At 37.8% G+C, this 23,076-nt stretch overlaps 1 protein-coding gene across 1 annotated transcript in view; it reads right to left on the bottom strand.

Moving 5' to 3' along the window:
- LOC122794187 overlaps nt 1-18,593 on the bottom strand; it is a 68,067-nt gene extending 49,474 nt beyond the window's left edge. The window contains exon 1 of the mRNA XM_044062398.1: nt 18,443-18,593. The gene's annotated coding sequence lies outside the window, so the exon portion shown is untranslated. The remainder of the gene's footprint in view (nt 1-18,442) is intronic.
- Between the last annotated feature and the right edge of the window lie 4,483 nt (nt 18,594-23,076).

Below are 23,076 nucleotides of genomic sequence, written 5' to 3'. Positions count from 1 at the left end.
GCTACCAAAAATACATAAAGTTTTAATGGCCCCTCCTATGAGACCTATCATCTCAGGAAATGGTTGGCTCACTGAGCCACTATCTATTTACTTAGAAAAGCAATTTAGACCAATAGTTGATAAGACACAGTCAGTAATAAAAGATGCAAAGCAGTTTTTAGAGAGCTATGCAAGTTATGCTTTTTTCAGCAAAAGATGCTGACAGTGATTTATTTCTAACATTAGATGTGGTGTCCCTTTTTACATCGATACCGAATACAGTAGGAATTGAATATGTAAGACTACCGTTAATTGATAAAGGGACATCTAGGGACCACAGGTGCATGCTACTATTAGATATAGTATTGAGGAATAATGTGTTTATGTATGACAGAAAGTATTATCTGCAAAAGAAAGGGGTCACTATGGGGACCCGTTGTGCAAATTCATATGCGAATTTAGTATTGGCATACTGGGAAGCTACTTATGTTATGGGTGAAGCATATTAGATACTATAGCGTTTTGTAGACAACGTTTTTCTTATTTGGAGTGGTTCTGAACAACAGCTAGAAGATTTTGTTACCTATATCAATGGGACAACAGATTTTTTAAGGTTTGAATGTAAGAGTTCATCACAACAGATAGAATTTTTAGATTTAAAGTTAACTAAGTAAGGCAATGTTGTGAGAACAGATATGTATAGGAAACGCTGTTGGAGAAATAATTTGCTACATCGTAGTAGCATGTACCCAGGGCATGTTTATCAAAATATTATGAAAAGCCAAGCACTGAGGGTGTCCAGGTTAACTAATCTAGATGACAACTATCAAAATCAACAAAGGATATTGACAGACACCTTTATGGAAAGAGGATATTCCAAGAAAGAAGTAGATGGTGCACTTAAACAGAGTACTTCATAGAGGAAAGGTAAAGGTAAACCATTTTTTATAAAAATAGAATAGACAGAGGGAATGATAACGATTCATGTAGGGTGGAGCAACGTTTTAAGAAGAATAGAATAGTGATTCCTTTCACAAACAGGAATTTAAAAATTAAAGAAATAATAAATAATAATTAGAGATTGTTAACGGTGGATGATGAGATAACTAAATTAGTTGGAACTGAACCTAACTTCACCTATAAGAACATGAAGTCGTTGAAAAGATTACTCTGTTATGAAGAAAATGTAAGAGAAGGACCATATACACAGAGGAAAGGAACATTCTCATGCAGAAATTGCAAACAGTGCATATATATGGCTAATGACAATAAATTTATACATCCAGATACAGGGCAACAGTATGTTTTTCACTATTATACCGATTGCAGATCTAGGGACCTTATATATTTAGCTCAGTGTCAAACATGTAGGTCCTTTTATGTAGGAAAGACAAATAGAACACTTAAGGAACGTGTTAGGGAGCACGTATATGCCATCAATATTTATTTATTTATTTATTTTACATTTGTTTACCGGGCTAGTCCAACTGGATATAAATCCGTTTTCAGCAGAGGCCCGGGGAGAAAAGCTCCGCAATGGTTAATACAAAAATTAATTTACATAATGAAAATACAATTTTGTAAAGGGTACATAAGCAGGGAGAAACAAAATACAAACAGAACAATTTAACAATAATGAAAGAATGGAGGAAGTAGAAAAATAGAATTAATAGAGGTAAACATACAGGAGGTGATAGAAAATGTAGGATCTGGAGATGAGAGAAAAGAGAGAACAATTAGTGAGCAACATGAAGAAAGGCAGGGGATAAAGGATTTAGTCTGGTTTGGTACAAGGACATAGCCAATGAGTGTTAAAGCATTGTTTAAGGTTAGTTTTGAATTGGTGGGGAGAGGTAGCTAGTCTTAGGTTGTTTGGAAAGGCGTTCCATAGTTTTCCGATGGAATTGGCAAAAAGAGCATCACCACCTGAATTATTGGATTTCGTTGTATGAACCAGGACACTATTAGAGGATCTAAGACTATTTAGATTAGAGTAGGGGGTTAAAAGTTTGTGTAGTGAGGGTTTTTTTTCTGGCTCTTTGATAATTTTATAAGCTTCAGTAAGTTGGTTAAACTTGAGAAGGTTGGGGAGTTCTAACCAGCCTAGTTTTCTTAGGTTAACGCAATGATGAGTACGATAAGGTTTGCCAGTTACAAATTTGGCAATATGGTTATAAGCTACAGAGAGTTTGTTGAGCTCAGTTTTTTTGAGGAAGGAAAGTACCGGAGAAGCGTAAAGTAGGGTGGAGAGAAGGTGAGTATGTGCTATAGTTAGTTTAGTATGGGGCGTAAGAAAGTTCTTAATTCTATACATGGAACCAAGTTTCTTGTTAACAGTTTTTATAGTTTGGCTAATGTGAATATCGAATTTGAGCTTGTGGTCAATTGTGACTCCTAGTAGTTTGGTGTTAGTAACAGGCTCAATGATGGTCCCATTTGTAGACTGAACGTGGAAGGCCGTATTATTAAAGAGTGGAGGGTGTTGCCCTAAAGAAGAGGCTAGGGTGGGGAGAATTAGTAGTAGGTTAGTTTTTTTCGGGTTTAGGATAAGTTTCCGTTCAGTGAACCATATTTCCACTGCAGTAAAGCAGTGTTGGGTGGCTTTCTGGAGGTTATTAAGAGAGAGATCCGAGCAAATCAACGTAGAGTCATCTGCATATTGAATGCAGGTGGCTTTAGGGATGGCTGAATGCAGATCATTTATAAATACAGAGAAAAGAAGGGGGCCAAGTATGGAACCTTGGGGAACTCCTATTGTGTTAGGTAGTAGGTGAGATAGTTTACTTTGCCACTGAACTGCCTGTTGTCTACCAGAGAGGTAGGCCTTAAACCAGTTTAGGGCAGGTCTATCAAGGTGAAGGTTTTCAAGAGTTTGTAGTAAGAGTTGATGATTGACCATGTCAAAGGCTTTTGACAGATCAAGAAATAGAGCAGAAGTAATTAGTTTGTTGTTACGGTTACTGTTGATTGTATCAACAAAGGAAAGGAGGGCAGTAGTAGTACTATGATAGGGGCGAAAGCCATGTTGAGTTTTGGATAAAAGATTATTTAGAGTGAGATAATGTAGGAGTTGTTTGTGAGCACATCTTTCCATTATTTTTGCTATAGGTGACAATATTGCTATTGGTCGATAGTTAGAAGTTTCTGTGGAGGAACCACCCTTATGAAGAGGGATGACGTAGGATATTTTCCAAAGAGAGGGGATTAGAGGGGATCAATAAAGAAGATGAGAGGAATGCTTTGGCGAGGCATGTCTTGGAACATGGGACTACACATAAGTTTAAATTTGGAACCTTAGAATTAGTTAAAAAAACAGGTAGGTTAGGTAAAGATTTATACAGAAGAACAAGAAAACAAATGGCTAATGAGGCTGCAAGCACATAAAGCCCATGGTTTAAATGACAAGGTGTCACAAACCTTTTTTAGTAAAAGGTCCATATGCACATTAGATATATAATCTATAAAATGCACAGTTATAACAGTGAATGGTCAGTATTAACATAAATCCATGAAATTATGGTCAGTATTAACATAAATCCATGAAATTATGTTATGTATATGCATTAGGTTTTTTTAAAAATGTGAGATGAATTTTTAATGTATTTATGTAAATATTATACATGCTTATATATGTTTACATAAGTTTTCTGATTTTATTGATTCAATGTGAGAGAAGTGGTTAGTATTGTATTTTTGATATATGTCATTTTGAATATGTTAGGTTTTTGAAATAGATAAGATGTGTATGGTTTTAAAGGATTAATTGTGTTTTTATGATGTCATAATGATATTTACTAAGTGATTGGATGAAATAATTTAAAAAGTTATATAAGGACATGAGTGATGTGAACAGTTATATCTTTGAAGTCTGATGAAACGTTTGCTAGAACGTGAAAGCGCTTACTATTGGATCCTGTATATGTTTTTTTCTTGCATTAAATTGAGTTAAATAATAGCTGTGGCGAGCCTCTTCTGTTGCTGTTTTGCTATCATTATTTTGATTACCTAACATTATGTATCTTTTTTACCACCTATAGTACTATAATTATCGTTACCCACTTGGTTGAAATGATTATAAAACTCATAGCTAATCTAGCTCTACACCCTCGGCCTTATATGAGTCTGCAGTTTCAATTACTGTGAGCTGTATTACATTCTCACCTGTCTATGTATGCCTACCAAACCTCAAATGCTTCGTGTGATGTATGAACTTATAAAATTGATAGAACAGATATTGCTTTACTTTCTGAAGAGGAGAAGTTCTGAAACTCAAATGACCCTCACAAATTGAGCCCTTAGTAAATGCTCCACCCTTTCCATATCCTGCTGATGGAATGAAACAATCCAGGAATCACCCATGTCCCTCAAGGTAGGAGAGAAAGTAAAGACAACGAAGCAAACAGGTATCTACAGCAGGGCTAGGTTTACTAAGGTCCCCGTAGAGTCATCTGCCTGATAATCACTTATACCCTACCGTAATGGTCAAATATTTACTGTGTTGAACCTGCCCAAACACCCCACTACATAATTAAAATTCTGAACACTCAGAAACCACCCCTAAATTAGGATAACCAAGAGTTACCCATTAACACCCTCCAGCCAACCATTCAAAACCCCTACCCTGCTTCCGACTGACAGCCAACCTGGAAAGTACCCCCCCCCCAGTTTGTTTCAACAAATACTGACTGTACGCTTTGTCATTTAGTAACTCCATCATTATTAGCTAGCCTTTACTCTTTCCATTGTCACAATTGTGCTGCAGTCATCCCTAAGATAGATTGAGCCAGCTAGCCAACAATACCTACCAACACAATCTGCCAGCTAAGTGAGTTCTGGCTTCATAACACATTGAGAGGTATGCCTGATATTTGTAGGAATTTGTACCATTATTGCTCTAATCAAAACCCCCCAACCCACAGCCAAGCTGAAGTCAGCTTCTTTACAGCTTCAGCTACCACCAGGCTCAACCGCGCATCCGCCGAGAGCGACTATTCCCCCGAGCCCGCCCAACCTGCTCTCACCAGATACATAAAGCAGCCAGGCCGAAAAACCCGGAAAACAGCGAACTACCGAGACAAGTCACCAAAGCACAATGAAAACCCACGAAACCCAGAACTAAGGCCCAGGAAAGGGAAATATTGCAATTAGCATGCATTTTCTGAAGGGTATGAAGTCTGAAACTCAAGTGTCCATCATTAATCCTATGCCTAAAGGGACGTGATTGGTTTTGCTAATGTATCCCATTTTTTTTTTCTTTCGTTTTTTTCCATGGGTCCGACTCAATGGTATTTATTACGCATCAACAGAAGCGAAACAAACTTATGGCACTATGCACCCCTTGCCAACCTTACCACAAATAAACCATAAGACACAGCTGCGTAAACCTTAACACACACACACACACACACACACACACACACACACACCCCAATGTTGGCATCAACACCATCCGTAGACCCACAAAACAGATAATTACTGAAGTTGAAGCAGCTGCCAACCCACAAGCTCTGAAATCACCCCCTTCTTCTACACAGCTGTTAAATGGTTAACGCACAATCCTTTTACCTGTGTAACACACCATGTCACCTCACCCAGTGCCCTAGCCCACGAAAACCAGTCACTTCCCTTACCAATGTCAAGGCATAGTCATGGTTATTCCACCCCCACCAACGGTGTTACAGTCTGGGAAATCTTGCCACAAAACTTCACATCAGTACTGCGTGTTAAAAGTGACCCCCCCTTTAAGAAAATGCAGAAGCTTAATGCACTAATACTTAGATATTGCTCCTGAACCCTGCAAGCTGTTAGTCCTCAAGCCCTGAGTTAGCATGCTGGTACTGGGGAATACAAAGTCCGACACTCAAAAACTGCCATTTATTACTTTAATCCTCAAAAGGTCACTAGAAACCAAAAAATATATAAGGAACAGACCCAAACATGAAACAAGGGCAATGGGCCTAAACAGGAGCACACCACAGCGCTGCCATCACAAAGAAAGGAAATCATGAACAGATGATTAACAGGAATACTGCCCTTCTAAGTATATACCTTTCACAAGTTCACTTACTTATGGCTCATAGATTAACTGTTACTACGTCTACTTCCTTAGTAAAGTCTGACAATCTGTAAACAACAGATTGTAAAACAGAGCCAGCCTATATAAAGATATTATGATGACAGAGCAATATGCTTGTTTTCAGTAAAGACAGGAGAAGCAGTAAAATGCAACATGATTTTCTTGGCGAAGTAACCAACCATAGTGTCTGTAACGCAGTGCACACTGCTTAGATTGTTCATCCCAGTTCCCTTCAATCAAACACAAAAGGCAAACCAACCAACTTATCTGCACAACACTCAAGTAAAACCACAAATAAACACCACCACTAGCGAGGCAAAAACCCCACCGGCCAACAAACCACAAACAAGAGATGGATTTTTTATTATTTTTTTAAACCTGCTTTGTGACAAAGCTCTGACCCATGGAGCCCTCCCCAACGTGCGAAAGCCCACGAAAACCAAATGCCATCAAGAAAGCCAAAAGAAACACAGGCTCATAATACAACACCATGGATTTGACTCATCAACTGGTAATGAGAAACAGAAAAGTAACCCACCTCCCTCCATCTCTGCTGCAATGTCTGCCACACTCCATGTCTGAACTCTTTATCTGCAGGCATTTTTTTTTTTTTTTTTTTTTTTAAAATCAAAGAACAAAGTCACTCATCCATGCATGCAAAGTAGCAGACAACCTAGGACTCCCTCAAGCTTGAGAAAAGCCAGCCAAAACTTAGACTAATTAAAATACCTCACAGAGAAGAGAACACAGGCATATGGAACTCCTCACCCAAACAATCCAAAACCATGCACCACGATACTTGGATAAACCCCTTTCCCAATTGCAGGAAAGTAATTGTTGATTAAACAAAAAGTTACCAGTAAGCCTTCCCCCACAGCACTGCATTCAGCAACCAATCCCTCTCTGAACAAATCAGGGGAACTGCTGACATGGGCAAGCAACAAAATAATCCCATGAAGGTGAAATACATCTTTGTAAATGTCTGTCTGAAAAAGTACGAGAATACCGGACGATGTCTGTGAAAAAACAAAACCCAGAGCAAGTCCCTTTTTTTTTTCTTTTTCTGTCTGCGGTTAGAGAGAGGAGAAGCCTGCTATAACCATATGAAACCAGCCCTGAAGGAATCCTCCCTTACTACAGAGGAGGGACACTAGCAGTGCCCAATTGCTTGTTCCCTCCCCAACCATGCTCATAATAACCCCACCACCACCTCCTAATCCTCATAATAGCGCACTCACCCACAGGTCTACCTGATCACCAGCCCACCTCTGTTTGCCACAGACGTGATCCTATACTTAGCAAGTTCATGCCAAAATGTGATTAGTTACCCAGCTACACTCATCTAAATCCCTTAAGCACCTCCCACCCTTATCTCATTTCCTTCCAATCAACTTTTCCACCGTTTAACCCTTTCACCTCCCCAACCCATTGAACTCCTATTAATATCCACCTAACACCCCTTGAAGATGTCCCAGGACAGCTTGGCTTGTTGCCAAGCCTCATTTATTGTGAAACAGAACATAACATCCTCACAGATAGATTTGTTGAACTTACTTGCAATACTCAGTTTTAAAAGAGAACAAAAAGTCACATTAAATAAATCCCTAACCACTTTTCCTTGTCTTTTAAGAGAAACAAGAACATGGAATTCCTTCTGGTTCAGTCTTTGCAAAATGCAGTCTGACATTTCATGCCCGTATTAGTATTTCAACAGAAACTTAAGCTGTAGAAAGAGCAGAGCATGTTCTTTCTGGTCACTGAAGTGGGAAAGATCAACAATATCATATTCCATAATTATAACAATTATAATACTGGTGCTGTTGTATTTGCCCTGATGTGTCCCTCCAGCCTTGTTTGTGCATGCAATACAAAAGAAGTTTTAGACCTATGCTGCAGGAACACATTAGGGACTTCAGGAATAGGAAAATGTGACAGTATGAGATTCCAATTAATGCTTACTGAAAGCTACAGTTTAAGACAATGTGTATGAAGACCATAGGAAATATCATGATGTATTGCAAGAGGAGGAAGGATACATTACAAAATGTAACACTCTAGCCTTTCTTTATTTGGAAACTTCTAATTACTTAATAATGTTCTTTTTCTCAAAGTGCTAAATGTTATTGTTGCTTGGTTTCTGTTCTACCGTTGGCTTCTTTGTAATTTTATAATCTATTGGGTTTTTCTTCATTTATCTTTTGTAATCAGTAGAATAATGCTCTACCATTCCTCAAGTTATTATTAAAATTAGACCTGCTGCCATAGCCATCCTGTTCTGGCATGTAAAGTAGTACCACTGCTACAGGAGGGTTAAGGTTTTATGCAGTGATGACTCTTGCTTGGCTGGGCCTTCCTTCTGGTTTTTGTTAAATGGTTTGTCTGAGTAACCTTTTTATCCTATGGTTTAGATGTAAGTTGGGGTATTTCGCAGTCATCCTAATGTCTTCAGATATCAGGCTTGAATTTACGCTCTGTTTCTGAAATACAGCCAGATAATATAGTCACTGGATGGCACAGTGGTGCAGCAGTAGTGTTGCCTCACAGCAAGAGGTTCTCCAGTTTGATTCTCGGCTGGGGTGCCTTTTGTGCGGAGTCTGCATGTCCTCCCTGTGTTCGTGTGGGTTTCTTCCGGGTACTCTGGTTTCCTCTCACTTACAAAGACATGTGTCTAGAGTGTTTCTCCCCAGGCCTCCACTGAAAATTGGCTTTGTTCCAAGTCAGACTTTTCCATTAAACAAATGTTAAATAAATAAATTAAATAAATAAATAATCCAACTTATGCTGTACTGATGAGATGAAAAAACACCAAACCATGTCTTTCCTACAGCTAGTGGGGTTTGGCTTTATTAGCATGAATGTACTCATAAAGACTTCAAAAGGAAAAGGTTATGAACATCCAGAAGCCACAGGGATACAGAGAGAGTGCATGCACACTGTACACAGAAGGTTCCCGACATGGCAACCAAACTGGGGAATCAAACACTGTAAGGAAGCAATGCTATCTACTACACCAGTGATCAGTTTACACATTCTAGTTTCATGTCTGATGAATAACTTGTACCGAGACTGTCCTCATTCACACAGCTGCCTTGTTCAATGGTATAAAACAGGTAAGTAAACAAAAGTCACAGGAACCATGAGCAGCTAGTAAGCAAATAAAGTTTGCATTACTGGCTGTGTTTTGCTTCTTGTCTAGTGGTATAGTGTACCCTTCAACTTTTGCTATGCATGTGGTTTTATTTGGTTTACAGCACTGCACATAAAAAGGCATGACGGTAAAAAGGTGTATGTACTGAGGAGTCATATCAGATATTTGAAACTGAATTCTACTATTTTTAAAAAAAGAAACAAAAAGAAAATGTTTCTGAACATTAAATCTATGCTTAACTGTTATAAACACTGCTGTTAATAACCATGTGTGGTTTTCTGCTGCGAGCACTGTGGAGTAGCAGTATGACTCTTGCAAATGTACAGTCAGTGATGATGAGTAGTCACCCTGACAGAAATGTGATATGTATCTGTGTAGTACTGCATGTGACCAGGCAAGGTCTGCAATGTGTTGTATACGATGTAGTGCCCTAGACAGTGTGCGTTACAAGAAGCAACCATGCACAAAATGACCATTCGCAAGAAGTGACCACATTATCTGAACGCTGATGAGAACATATGCATCCCTGGTCTGCCACCCATGAATGTAGTTTCTGACTATGTTTTATTTGCCTCCATGTCTTGTCTTTCTAGTTGTTATTTAGCTATCTAATCTCTGTAGCACAATGTATATTTTCATTAGGATGTATTGCTTATTCACAATAACACCTTTCTTGTTTTTCCTGTCATTATTTGCTCCCATCCCATCCACTTTTTGTGGCCTGGTTGCAGTTGGGAAAGCACATTTAGAAACTTTGGTGACTTGTTCCTTCTACTTTATTGAGCACAAGAGTGCATATACCCTTTACTAGTCCTGCACAGGTTTTACACTACGGTTATACAAGCTTTCAGAAAATGTAATTTTCATGAGGAGGCTTGGCTTGCATCTGGCAAAGGGCAACAGAGTACATAATTTCTGCCACATTGGCTGTAACACATTTAATGAACTAGTGCAGGCAAAAGGAAGGGAAAAAAGAGTTGTGTACATCAGATGTTTAGACCTATAACAGACTATAAGAGAATATGTGTGTGTGTGTGTGTGTGTGTGTACATGCCTGCGCAACTGTTTGGAAATTATATATATATATATATATATATATATATATATATATATATATATATATATATATATATATATATACACAGCAAAGCTCATGGCTGACCAAAAAGTAAGGTCCATCCTGAGTAATAATCTATAAACAGTCCCCATTTACAGAAAAACATAAAAAAACAGCCAACATCAGCTCAAGTTCTCTAATATTATACCTATTGGGAAAACAAATCACAGTAAACCAGGATTCATCGGAAGATCATTTAAAAAGCAGAAAAATCACAATGCATTATTGCGTTTTAACATGACATCCATGTGAAGTAAATGTTTTAGTTAAAAAATAGTTTTAAATTAAATGTGTGTGCTACTGAAACAGCAAAGGATGTTAAGGGAATAAGATGCCTCTAAATATACAATGTGTATGTATGAATAAGACAGGCTGATCACCTGACATAAATCACTGAAAGTAATTTGCCCACAGCATGGGCAATTAGTGTGGTATACAGAAACATGTTCTTACAAACAAGGAAGAAAGAAAAAATAAAACAAATAAACAGCTACCCATCTTAGCTCAGATCAGGGTATGCATATATCATATCTTCAGCATTAAGCCAGCTGACACCTTTTGAGAGGAACAGTACTGAACTCATAGCCTGTCTATGATGGAAAATGTTGATCATTACTGCCTTACTTACTGTCAACTGTATGGAATACAGTATTAACTCTTATACTTGTATGAATAAAATGATGTGTTGCACTATAGAACTCCTCAACAATTTTTCATGCATAATTAATCTTCTGAGAAAGCAACTATTGTTGGCCAGCCTAAAATCATCACAAAGTTAATAATAATCCTTTTATGTTAACCAGGTAGACCCATTGAACTCTGTCTCTTTACAGGGGCAACTTGGGAGTAATGTCAGGTTAAGTGATTTGTTGAGGATCACTCAGTAGTCAAACATGGTTTGAGGGGACTCAAACCCTGTACTACAGAAACTACAGCTCATTACCTTAACTTCTGCACCAACTGCCACTTTCAGTAATTTTAGACTTTCGGTATGAACTTTCCTTAAAACATTCATATTTTACCACTTCTAATCCTCATAGGTGTTCACTTTTACTTTGACAAGGACACAGCTGTACATCAAACTATTTGCTCATACTATAGATATGCTTCTGTTAGTGCTTTTTGTTAGAATCATTTAGAGTCTCCTGTTACCACAAACCTGGTTTACAGACATCCATATACCTACATTATTTTGTTGCTTGTTAACTAAACTGTTTTAAGCCATAACCTTGGAAGAGGGCATCTCAGTTCACAGCTGTTAGTTACATTACAATACAAATTACGTATGAAGATATCATAGGTGTTGTGATGAAAGGAGATATTGCCAGCATGGCTAGCTGGAATATTGTAAATAATTATATGCCATTGGTGAATATCAAAATGATTTATACAAGATGCTTGTGTTACAAATGTATTAAAACTGTATGTCATGTGTATATCAAAGTCGTGTCTGCTGGAAAGGTATTTGCAAAGTGCTGTTTGAAATGTATCCACAGTATGCTCTTCTGGAAGAGAACAGGAATATATAAGCACTATTGTAACTGTTTAATTGTAGATTTTAACACTGGAAACTGGAATACAGGAGATTAACTTTCAGTCCAGCAAACCTTAAAAAAAATAAATAAATTGAATTACTTTAAAGCTTGGCCATAAAAGATGGTATCTTTCAGTTTTCGATGCAGCAAGAAACTCAATGTCTGTACTAGGAAACTTTCTGTATTGTCTTTAAGATGAACTAATTACTAGTCTTGAAAGCATGAAGGAATGCAACTGTTTTATGGCTTCTAGCATCTGCCAGAGATCTGAGGAGAAGCCCTTGTCTATATATTTTTACAGGTAGATGCTAAATACTGCCAGCTTCAGCAATGGGGGTTTTGGTCTGGGAACTGTAAGTCGGATGACAAGAAGTGATGTCATTCTGCAAACTATCCCAGCAGTAATATTTGAGATATTATTTTGAGAACTTTCTTAGTGAGACAGAGTATTCTGCATTCTGTCTTGGGCCTGACAACAACTAGAAGATCCATTCACCACATCTGCCTTGCTCTATTAGTAAGTTCTGCCTTGCTCTATTAGTAAGTTCTCAAGTTCTAGTGATTATTAGTGATAATTATGATGGGGTATGTAGAAGTGAAAGACTTAAAAATTCTGTTAATGTGAATTATAAGTATAACAACAGTATGGTCAACAACAGAGTAATAATATGAACTACCATGATGGTCACCAGCAGGATTTTTACAGATTCAATGCTCAAGGAGCCAGACCCAAACAACAACAAAAGGGGTCAAGACCAGGTGAATTGAATTATGAGCATCTGGTCGGCCTCAGTCTCAATATTCTTGACTCATTATCACTTCTTCCTCAAGTTATAGTATAATTATCTTAGAGTCAGTCAGGAATATAGTGAAGCTTAGCTTAGACATTTTTCTGTCTTTATTTGAGACTGTCCTGCAATGTTATTTTAAGTATTTCCTGTGGTTATGAACTCTGATGTCACTGTGAATATATATTTAGAACTGCCTTGTTCTTTTATTATTAAATATATTTAAACCTTTCATTGTGGCTGATTTGTGCAGAGATATTTAAATTTTGGGAGTACTTGCATATTTATTTGCTGACAGTGTGTGGTCCACTCCTAATAGCCTTGCTCTTGGTCAAACTACCATTTGTGCTAACATTAATATTACACTGTAAGATTGGACACCCTTTGTTCAGAGCCTTAAAGCAGCTCATAAGGAGTTGACTGGTGGCAGTGGTAACTACCTTATAGTTGGAGCAGAAGGGGGCATAGCTAGGTAACTACCTTATAGTTGGAGCAGAAGGGGGCATAGCTAGTAAACCTGTCCCAGGTGTGTGTGTGTGTGTGTGTGTGTGTGTGTGTGTGTGTGTGTGTGTGTGTGTGTGTGTGTGTGTGTGTGTGTGTAAATCAAATCTCAAATAGTTTGTGTGTCAGCTACTTGGGCAGGGATATGAAGCACTGGTTGGACAGAGGGGGGTGCTGGAAGTCTTGGCTTGGTCACTCAGCCAAGATCTCATCTCTATAGCTGTGCCAGTGGGGAGTTTCTGGAAATACTGCATGTGTACTTGTCATCCGGGCAGTGAACATCCTCTGCTGTTGCTAGTGGTGAGGATTGAGGCTCTTCGATTACTGGTTGGTAGTGGAAGGTCATCACAGGTGTAAACTGCATCACCATACCTCTTAACCCTCCAGAATTTTATTGAATATCAAGATTTCTACCGTATATTTTTTGTCTGTTCCTCATAAAATATGTGGTTTTCTGAAAAATCATTGAGGATTGATGTCACTAAATAATGACAAACATTTGAGTTTCAGGCTTCATATCCTTCAGAAAGTACATGCTAATGCAAAACCTGTGGCTCTGCTAGTGTTCTAATTTTATAAGAGCAGTATTTAAAATATGTCCATGAATTTGAGCCTTTGTCCTCCCATTATTTTGACTTTGTCCACATTTCTTGCACTTGGAGGTTGAAAGGTATGTGCATCACAGCAAATAATTATAACATATAGGCTATATATGAAGATAATACTGAAGCAAGTTGTATCGTATTTAGAAACAGAATACATCTATTCAGAATGTCGAGGATAATGCAAGCAGATTTGTGCATGCATGGACACAGGTGTGTGTGTGTGTGTGTGTGTGTGTGTGTGTGTGTGTGTGCGCGCATGTATCCCCATATTTTCCACACTAAGAGCTATGGAGTTATTAACATCAAAAATGTAGGATATGTCAGGAATTTTATTAAATAACAAAATAATAATCAATGCCAGAGTGATGATAAAGTTATGGTGGGATTTAGTCCTCACTAGCTAGACTTGATCAGCAAGTCGAAGTCTAGGGTACCAAATGTTCAAGCCAGGAGGACTAAATCCCATGAAGAATCATTAATCTATTATCATAAATTAGTCATATTACTCCATGACTAAAATGTCTGTAGCATTTGTTCTTTTTAGTGAAGGTGGTGGTTTCGTTACGTATTTCTAGTTTTCCATTTCCTTTACCTCCTCTGCTTCAACTTATCTGTAGTGTTAAAAGTATTAGTTTGTAAAATTCCTTTTTTTATTTTATTTATTTATTTTATTTTATTTAACATTTGTTGACCGGGAATGTCCGACTAGGTTCCACAGAGCCTGTTTTCAGCGGAGGCCTGGGGAGAAATGCTCCAGATGCATGCCTTTGGAATGTGGGGGAAAACCGGAGTACCCGGAGGAAACCCACGCGAACACAGGGAGAACATGCAAACTCCACACAGAAGGCACCCCAGCTGAGAATCGAACCGGAGAACCTCTTGCTGTGAGGCAACAATGTTAACCGCTGCACCACTGTGCCGCCCAGAAAAAGTTAAAAAAGTTGTTTTTAGTTTATTTATTGTTCACACTTTATACTTGTACACTTACTTTCAGAAGTACTTGTCCTTATTTATATTCCATTTTCTTTGGTTGTTTCACATAGATGATTGTAAGCCTTTGCAGTTTGTGCTGCAACAATGTCAGTGGGAATTATAATACTTGTTTCACTGGGATTTATCAAAGGATAACATCCCTCAGTGTAATACACTATCATCTAATGACAAGTTACAGTTCAGCTTACTTAACACAAGCAGTAGTATAAAACTGTACAATCCTTACATAATACATTGCAAAAAAAATTCATAGCTCCCAGCACCAATGGTCACCTCAAAAATCACTCTTCATTATCACAAACTAAACTATGGGTATTAAACATCTTAAGAAAATGTGATTCTAAAATAATAAATTGTCACTGTTTAATCATATACGTCTCAATCTCTTAGCACTTGAAATTAGGGCAAAGCCTATAATAATTGGAAGACAAAGACCCACAAACATGACCAGATTTAAAATATTTGCTCTTATAAACTTAGAAAGTTGCTAAAATAACAAGATTTAAGTTAGCATGCATTTTCTGAAGAATATGAAGCCTGAAACTCAAGTGTATGTCATTATTTAGTGACAGCAATGTGCCAGAAAACCCCAATTTTATAAGGAACAGCTCAAAAATGTGAGTAAAAAATCTGGTGAAAATCTGGCAGTGGAGAGGTTATGTTCAATCAGAGTTCTACAGGGAAAAGTCTGGTGAAAAATAAGAGCACCGACACATGGCACAAATTCAATTTGCTAACGGGGAAAAATAACTGCGCCACCTTTTTATTTAACATGTTAACAGAGTGTTAGACAATAAATGCCTTCATTAAGACAGAATGCCTCATTAAAACAGTAGAACAGCCTACACATTTCTTAAATATGTATGATTTTTATGCTTTGCATATTATTGGCTTTGAGACTGAAACAAATACCTACTACTTAATACTAACACAAAACTATAAAACAGTACTTAATTTAAAGAGATAAGAAAAAAATCAGAACACAAATTGTGTGTGTGTGTGTGCTTCTGTGACTATGCATTTGCATGTGTCTGTGCATGCATCTGTTGTAAGTGCATGCAACTGTGTGTCTTGTTTGTTTGTGTGCATGCATCTGTTGTAAGTGCATGCGAGTGTGTGTGTATGTGTGTGTGTGTGTGTGTTGTGAAAGTGTGCATGGGTGAATGTACGAGTGTGTGTGTGTGCGTAAGTTACTATGCATTTGCACATGTCCGTGTGCCTCTATGTATGTGTGTGCATCTGCATATATATATTTGTTTGTGTGTGGGTGTATATGTCCCTGTTATAACAGTACGCATAGGTGAATATAAGCACATGTGTGTATATGCCATGTGTGTGCAAACCTGCATGAAACATGCAATGGGGGAAACAGCAGTACACATGTAACTAAAATTTCATAATTCTGTTTCCACTGAAATATAATCTGTATTACAACATTGTGCTGGAGTAATTATTTTGCATTAAAATATTACACAATGTTCACTGTATTTTTAAAGTGCATTTAAATAATACAAAACATATCAAAACCATATTAATATTTAGCTTATTGTCTAAGTGCAGCAATGCCCTTCAGGGTGGACATTAAGAAACACAGGTGGGGAGACCCTCTACTTGTGGCACTGGGCCTCAAAAACCGTTGGACAGTCCACTATTTCTCTGCACTCCACCCTGTTATACATTATTGCTTGCTTAAATTAGTATTGAATTTTGGTACACTCTCAATGAAAAGTTACACTCTTACTTTTACTGAAACATAAAATCAATTTCCCATTATGCAGATATACATATATACTTTTTTTGGTCCCACAGCTGGCCATTGGCTAGTCCAAGGGCATCCCATGATCCTTTGGGTATAACTGGTTCTCCTTACTTCCCCTATACTAACTTCATCTCACATTTGGGAATGTTGAAAAGTCTGAGGCACCTAGGACAGCATCATGTTGCTGTAGAGGAAAGTTTTCAGGTTTGTGCTCTTAATCCTGCCTTTACATATGCTCATGATGTTCAAAGAGGTAATGTGTAATGGGCATGTACTTTATCATGCATGCCACTGCATACATCTCAGCCAAAGTCTTGTCCCTTCCTTCTAGACAGCACTCCCCTTGTGTCCAAGGCCTCCACAATGGATCAACCATGGAGGTATACTAAAGCATACAGCACCCCCTAGTGGATAGGCATGTCTGTCCTCTTTATTCACATAATCTGGTACCCAAGCTGCTAATCAAACTCAGGTTGACTGTGCTGTAATCAGAGCTGTAGCCATCTGGGCCACTAGTGTATTTATAATTGTGCAAATACTGAAGTGTATACAACTATAAACACTCACTGCTTACGTGATTCAAAGGAAAAAAATTATTTGTGTAATCGATGCAGTACTTAACATGGGGTTGGATGAGACTTCTGTAGGAATCTACTTCATCTTAGCCAAAGGGTTTTATCCCTTCAGCTTTGGTTTTGGGGTTAAATTTAACCAGCTGGGAGGAAATCCCAACATAACTCTCACCTAACCAAAGTAAGTAGCTATAATGGAATTCTTTACCACCTACCTACTAGGAGCTACATGTGATACAGCTCTAGCTTGAGACATTGGCTCCATTCTGTGACATACTACAGCCAAAAGGCTCCAGGAAAGACAGTTTACTTATCCAGTCAACAAATAAATTAAATTATATTAGGTTGTTTGTTTTTAGTACTAAAGAGTAATTTGCTTCATAATTATTAAATGTAATCTAATAAGACAATGTTTGCATACTAGAATATAAAGAAGTACACTGTTTGTGTGATAAGAATGGATCGTGTCGAACAGCATGCCTAGACTAGGCTGAGAATACCTTAACTGCACTATGCCTTATTCAGAACATGTAAACGTGTGCAGTCAGCCAGCTGTTTCATTTGTTTTTCTTTCTTTAACAGGAGCGTGTCCTTCATAATGCTGTGCATAATTCATTACAGGCAGAACAGTTTAAAAAAATTTGGTCATGTTTTAAATATTCCTGAAAAGTCTGAACTATAAAATGAAAAGACAATGGAAATGCCAGGGAGTCCTGACAAATAAACTGTTCTCACTTGTTTCTTTAACAAAAGACACTTGTATCATGGTTAAAACTGACTCCATGACAGGTGTGTATTGATCAGCTACTGATGAATGTTTGGGGGCATAAAGAGATACAGAACAACATTCAATGTCATGGGTAGTAACCACCCGAAAAACATACACTGTAAACACCCAGTTCACCAAAGAAAATCATGTGACAAGAAGTTTAAAAAAACTGCACATAGACTGATATTTCCTTTAAATTTCAACACAGCTGCAAAACAATAGCACAAAGCAGGCATATGACAGTCACACTGCAACGTTCTACCATTCTTTACAGAAGTGGTATTAAGTTAAACTAAAAAAATGTAGAAACAATAACTTGGTTATTTACTGCACATACAAAAACACACACACATACACAGTGTAGCAGTTTGCCAAAATATGATTTTGACAATTTTTATTTGCTTTTTATATATGCAGATCTCAGCTTATAATCATTAGGAACATTTTTAAAATTTGTATTAAAAAAGACACCCACAGCAGTATCCAGTAATATCAAAGTAACAGGCATGTCTGACTGTCTCATAAAGCTATAATCACATTTGTACGCATTCCACATAGTCAATATACATCATATAATAATAAACAAAAAATAAGGTTTACCTTTATGAGTGGGATTTCGTATTTATTACTAGGCAATCTTCCCTTGTCCAGTGCAGTTCTCTTTATCCAGTCTTATTCATATGAGAAGCTGAAAACAGTCTTAGGAATCAACACTAATGGTGCAATCAGACACCTACAGCACCTATCAAGTTGCTTACATTCTCACTTCCTGTTTGAATGTATGGACCCCACCCAGTAGCAAATACTCAAAGAGAGACGCCCACATCCCACCCAGCAAAGCACAACATTAATCACAGACAGGCTGTGGCTGCAACAATGAAGAGAAAAGCTGAAAACATTGTTCTAAGGGTCATTCGACTTTTAATGGTGTAATAAAATATTATTGACACTAACTTTCTAAAAGTAGCACAGTCTGACTGTTTTGGTAGCCTCTAGCTTACCACTTTCTGCACTTCTGATCTCTGTCAAAGATGAAAGGTGTAATCAGCAACAGATCCTTGTACATGAATGTGGCAGACAAAGAAGCTAATAAGGAAACCACCATTGCCTTTCTTTCTGATTGTGGAAGAACTGCAGATTCTACTATGGGATTCTGTCAGCAGGGCTAGGATTTGAATGTTGAATAAATGTTTGTGACATAGTATACAAAAAACCAAGATCCCTAGAATTCCGTTGTAAAATTCTGATGGTTTTCTGCTTCTACTTTTCCTGGGAAACAAACACTGCTTGTTAGAATAGCTACCTGTTGCTGAAATCATTTCAAAGATACACAAATATTGCTAGCACAGAGTCTAGGAAAATGCAGCATTTTTTGTTTGGGTAGTGAGGAAGTTCATTGTTAGGAGACTCGGCTAAAGAGGGAGATAGAAGTAAGATACCTGCAGCATGACATGTGACATGACAGGGAGGGGCAGCGAACAGAACTACAAAGTTGTAGCAACTGCCTGGGGTAGGAAGTTTGATGTTGCTCCTCTTGACCATTAATGCAGTTTGTGAATTAAAGGATGAATTTTAGGAAAATTGGAAAGATTTCAGATGCATAACTAACAGAGTTACATTTACAGGAGGGGGCACTGCCTTCTTGTGGTGTAGGTAAGGACAGAATGCTTTGCATCCCTGACTTCAAATTAATTAATAACTAGTGCAGAGTTTTGGTTCCACTCAAGAAAGTGAATGCAACATGCACCTGTACTGCTACGGTGATCTATATGTATTTGGGAGGAATAACAGAATGGTATGTCACATCCAATGTACAGGAAAGTCTCCAGGAATAGATGGTATTCTGATTGGGAGTTTGGACATCAGGAGGGAAGAAAGTGATAAAGATCTGGAAGGTTTTGTTTTAACAGTATTTTAAAAGGAGGAGAGGCACCATCATATTGGAAAAAAGCTGTGGTGGCTGAAATACCGAAAGACAGTAAAGACCCACCTGATCCAGCTTTATGTGTATATACATATATATATATATATATATATATATATATATATATATATATATATGTGTGTGTGTGTGTGTGTGTGTGTGTGTGTGTGTGCATATCCTTTCAGTTTTAAACCATGATTATAAAGTGTTTATATCTATAATTGCTAAAAGAATGGCAAAGGTAATGCCAAAACTGATAGATATGAACCAGTGTGGTTTTGTGCATGGAAAGAAAACATTTGACAACATTAATAGAACAGTGATAATCCAGAGGGAAACAGAATGTAGAAAAATACTGTTATTATCTGTGGGTCTTGATGCAGATAAAGCATTCAACAGAGTAAGCTGGGATTTTATGAGGAGGGCAATCGGAGCATTTGCATGTCCTGATACAATAATATGGTTAATTAGAAGGCTATATGATGGCTCAGAGACAAAAATCAAAGTGGGAGGGTTCCTCTCTGATAAGTTGTGCCTGAACAGAGTTACTAGGCAGGGTGTCCTCTTTCCCCTTGTTATTTGCATTATTTATTTATTTATTATTTATTTATTTTACATTTGTTAACCGGGAAAGTCAGTCTGGACACAGGTCCTTTTTCAGCAGAGGCCTGGGGAGAAAAGCTCCAGCAATATGAAAATAGACACTTTGTAAAAGTTAAAAATATAAGGAAATTCTAGTAATATTCACAATCAACAATAGTATTCTAATAATATTTACAATCAACAGTACTACAGTGTTAACAATACATTCTTAGAGGTTACAACAGCATAATATGTGTTATATGAGTATATACCTTTAAATAGTGGGGAAAAGAAGGTTACTATAGAAATGGGTGTGAAGACTGGAGTAACGAATAGCACCCAATGAGCAAGATGTGTTTAAATATATTGAGGTTCGAGTTAGCCAGGAGAGTTGCAAGAACAGAGCCAGATGTCTGCTAAGTGAGTAGTTAGGAGCTTTTTAACTTGTACTGTGGAGCTGTTAGTGGTAATAGGGGTTGGCAATTTATTTCTATAGTTCAGGAATGATGTCTGAGAAGAGAGATTCCCCAGCTGAGTTGTTAGCTTTGGTGTGGTTTCTAAAAGGAGTTTGTTACTGAAATGAAGGGCTCTTGAAGTGGTGTACAGTTGTATAAGATTTTGCAGAGCAGGGATTTTATCCGGTTGATGAATGACTTTGCAGGCAAAGGTAAGTTGTTTATAGTGTAACAGTTGAGAAAGTTCTAACTATTTTAGTTTAAGAGCTGTACAGTGATGTGACCTGTGTGTGGCATTAGTAGCAAATTTGGCAATGTTATTGTAACAGGATTCTAGCTTGGTTAGATCAGTTTTATGAAGGTTGGTTAGTACTGGGGAGGCATATATGAGAGTTGGCAGGAGGTGTGTATGGGCGATGGTGGCTTTTGTGGTTTTAGTTAAAAATTTTTGTTTCTGTAAAGCAGACCTAGTTTCTTGTGGACTTTAATAGTTTGAGCAATATGAATACCAAATTTCAGATTATTGTCAATTTCACCACCTAACATAGTATGTGTTGCAGGAGTGATAATAGTTTTGTTTTTGGTCTCTATGTTGAAAGTTAGGTGAGAAAAGGGAGATCTTGTGGGGTAGAAGAGAAGGTGCTACGTTTACTGGGGTTTAGAATGAGTAGGGAATTGGTGAGCCCATGTTTCTACAGATAGAAAGGAATCTTGGGTTATGTTGTGGAGGTCCTCTAGGGAGGGAGCTATGCATATTAAAGTAGAATCATCTGTATATTGTATCACAGAGTCATGCAAAGTGGAGGTGTGGAGTTGACTGGTGAATAGGGAGGGGAGAAGAGTGGAGAGGCAGTCTTGCCACTGTACAGCCTGTTGCATTGATAGGTAGCTTTGAAACCAGGTGATACAGGAGTTACTAAGGTTTAGGGAGGAAAGCACTTTGATGAGTTTATTGTGATTTACCATACGAAAGGCTTTGGACAAGTCTAAAAATATGGCTGATACAAACTGTCCTTGATTTCTGTAGTGGTTCACTATGTTTGTAAAGGACATTAGAGCTGTGGTGGTACTGTGATAGGGGCAAAAAACATGTTGTGTATTTCATAGTAGCTTGTGTCTGTGAAGGTAGTCCATGTGCTGGGTATGCATGACCCTCTAGGATTTGGCAATTGGATGATAATTAGTAAGTTCAGTGGAATTACCTCCCTTGTGTAGAGGTATAATGTTGAAAGTTTTCCAAATGACAGGTACTGTGCCCTCAGATATTAATCTGTTAATGAGTATCACTACTAGATATGCTGTTCCTTCTGCTGCAATTTGCAGAAAGTCGGCTGGGGGGTTATCTGCAGCAAGGGTGGTTGGTTTTAGTTTTTGTAGTTGTTTTTTACGGTATCTACAGACACTGGCTAATAAACTGGTTGGTGCTATTTTGGGAGGAGATGCTCTGATGGGGTGCTACAGGGGCAGAGTTGTTGGAGATATTTTGAGAGTTAACAAGGTTTAGGATAGTTTCTGTAAAGTATTTATTAAATTGGGCTGCTGTATTATCAGAGCTGTTGTTTGTGGTTGAAGTGGGAGTAGTTGCTTTGCCTGGTAGAAGTATATTATTAACTGCAGCCCAAAACTTTTGTGGGTTATTCTGGTGTTTTTTCTGAATATTATCATAGTAGTTGATTTTGTCCTGTTTTACAACTTTCTTTGCTTTGTTTTGCAATTCTAAGAAAGTTTGTTTTGTATTTACAAAGACATGCATCTGGAGCCTTTCTCCCCGGGCCTCCGCTGAAAATTAGCTTTGTTCCAAGTCGGACTTTCGCGGTTAACAAATGTTAAATAAAAAAATAAATAAATTTTGGGTTTTGTTTTTTGGATATTGTTCCCAGGTCTTGTCTCTAGCTTTGAGTAAGGATCTACATTCCTTACTTAGCCAGGGTACATAGTTAACTTTCATTCTAATGGTTCTGGGTGGAGCGTGGTAGTTTAAAATGTCTAAAAAAGTAGTATTAAAGGAGTTCACAGCATCTTTTGAGGGGCAGCTCCCAAACATGCAACAAAGTCTAGAACAGTTAAGATTTCTTGCCTGGAAGTTTTTGCTTAGATACATTATACCCTAACAGACTCAAAATATTTTTTCCCCAGGTAAATGGCAACTGCTGGAGGTGTGATGGGAGGAAAATAGGTAACTAGTTACATATGTTTTGGGAGTGTAATGAGTTGGCAGACTTTAAAATTTCCCTTCAGAGTACTGTCTTGTGTACTGGGCGAGCAAATAAGTG

This window comes from Protopterus annectens, chromosome 2.part1 (assembly GCF_019279795.1).
Source record: "Protopterus annectens isolate FY-2018-M chromosome 2.part1, PAN1.0, whole genome shotgun sequence".
NCBI lineage: Eukaryota > Metazoa > Chordata > Ceratodontiformes > Protopteridae > Protopterus > Protopterus annectens.
The sequence above is the reverse complement of the archived record's forward strand: the minus strand, read 5'-3'. Positions and strand labels throughout refer to the sequence as shown.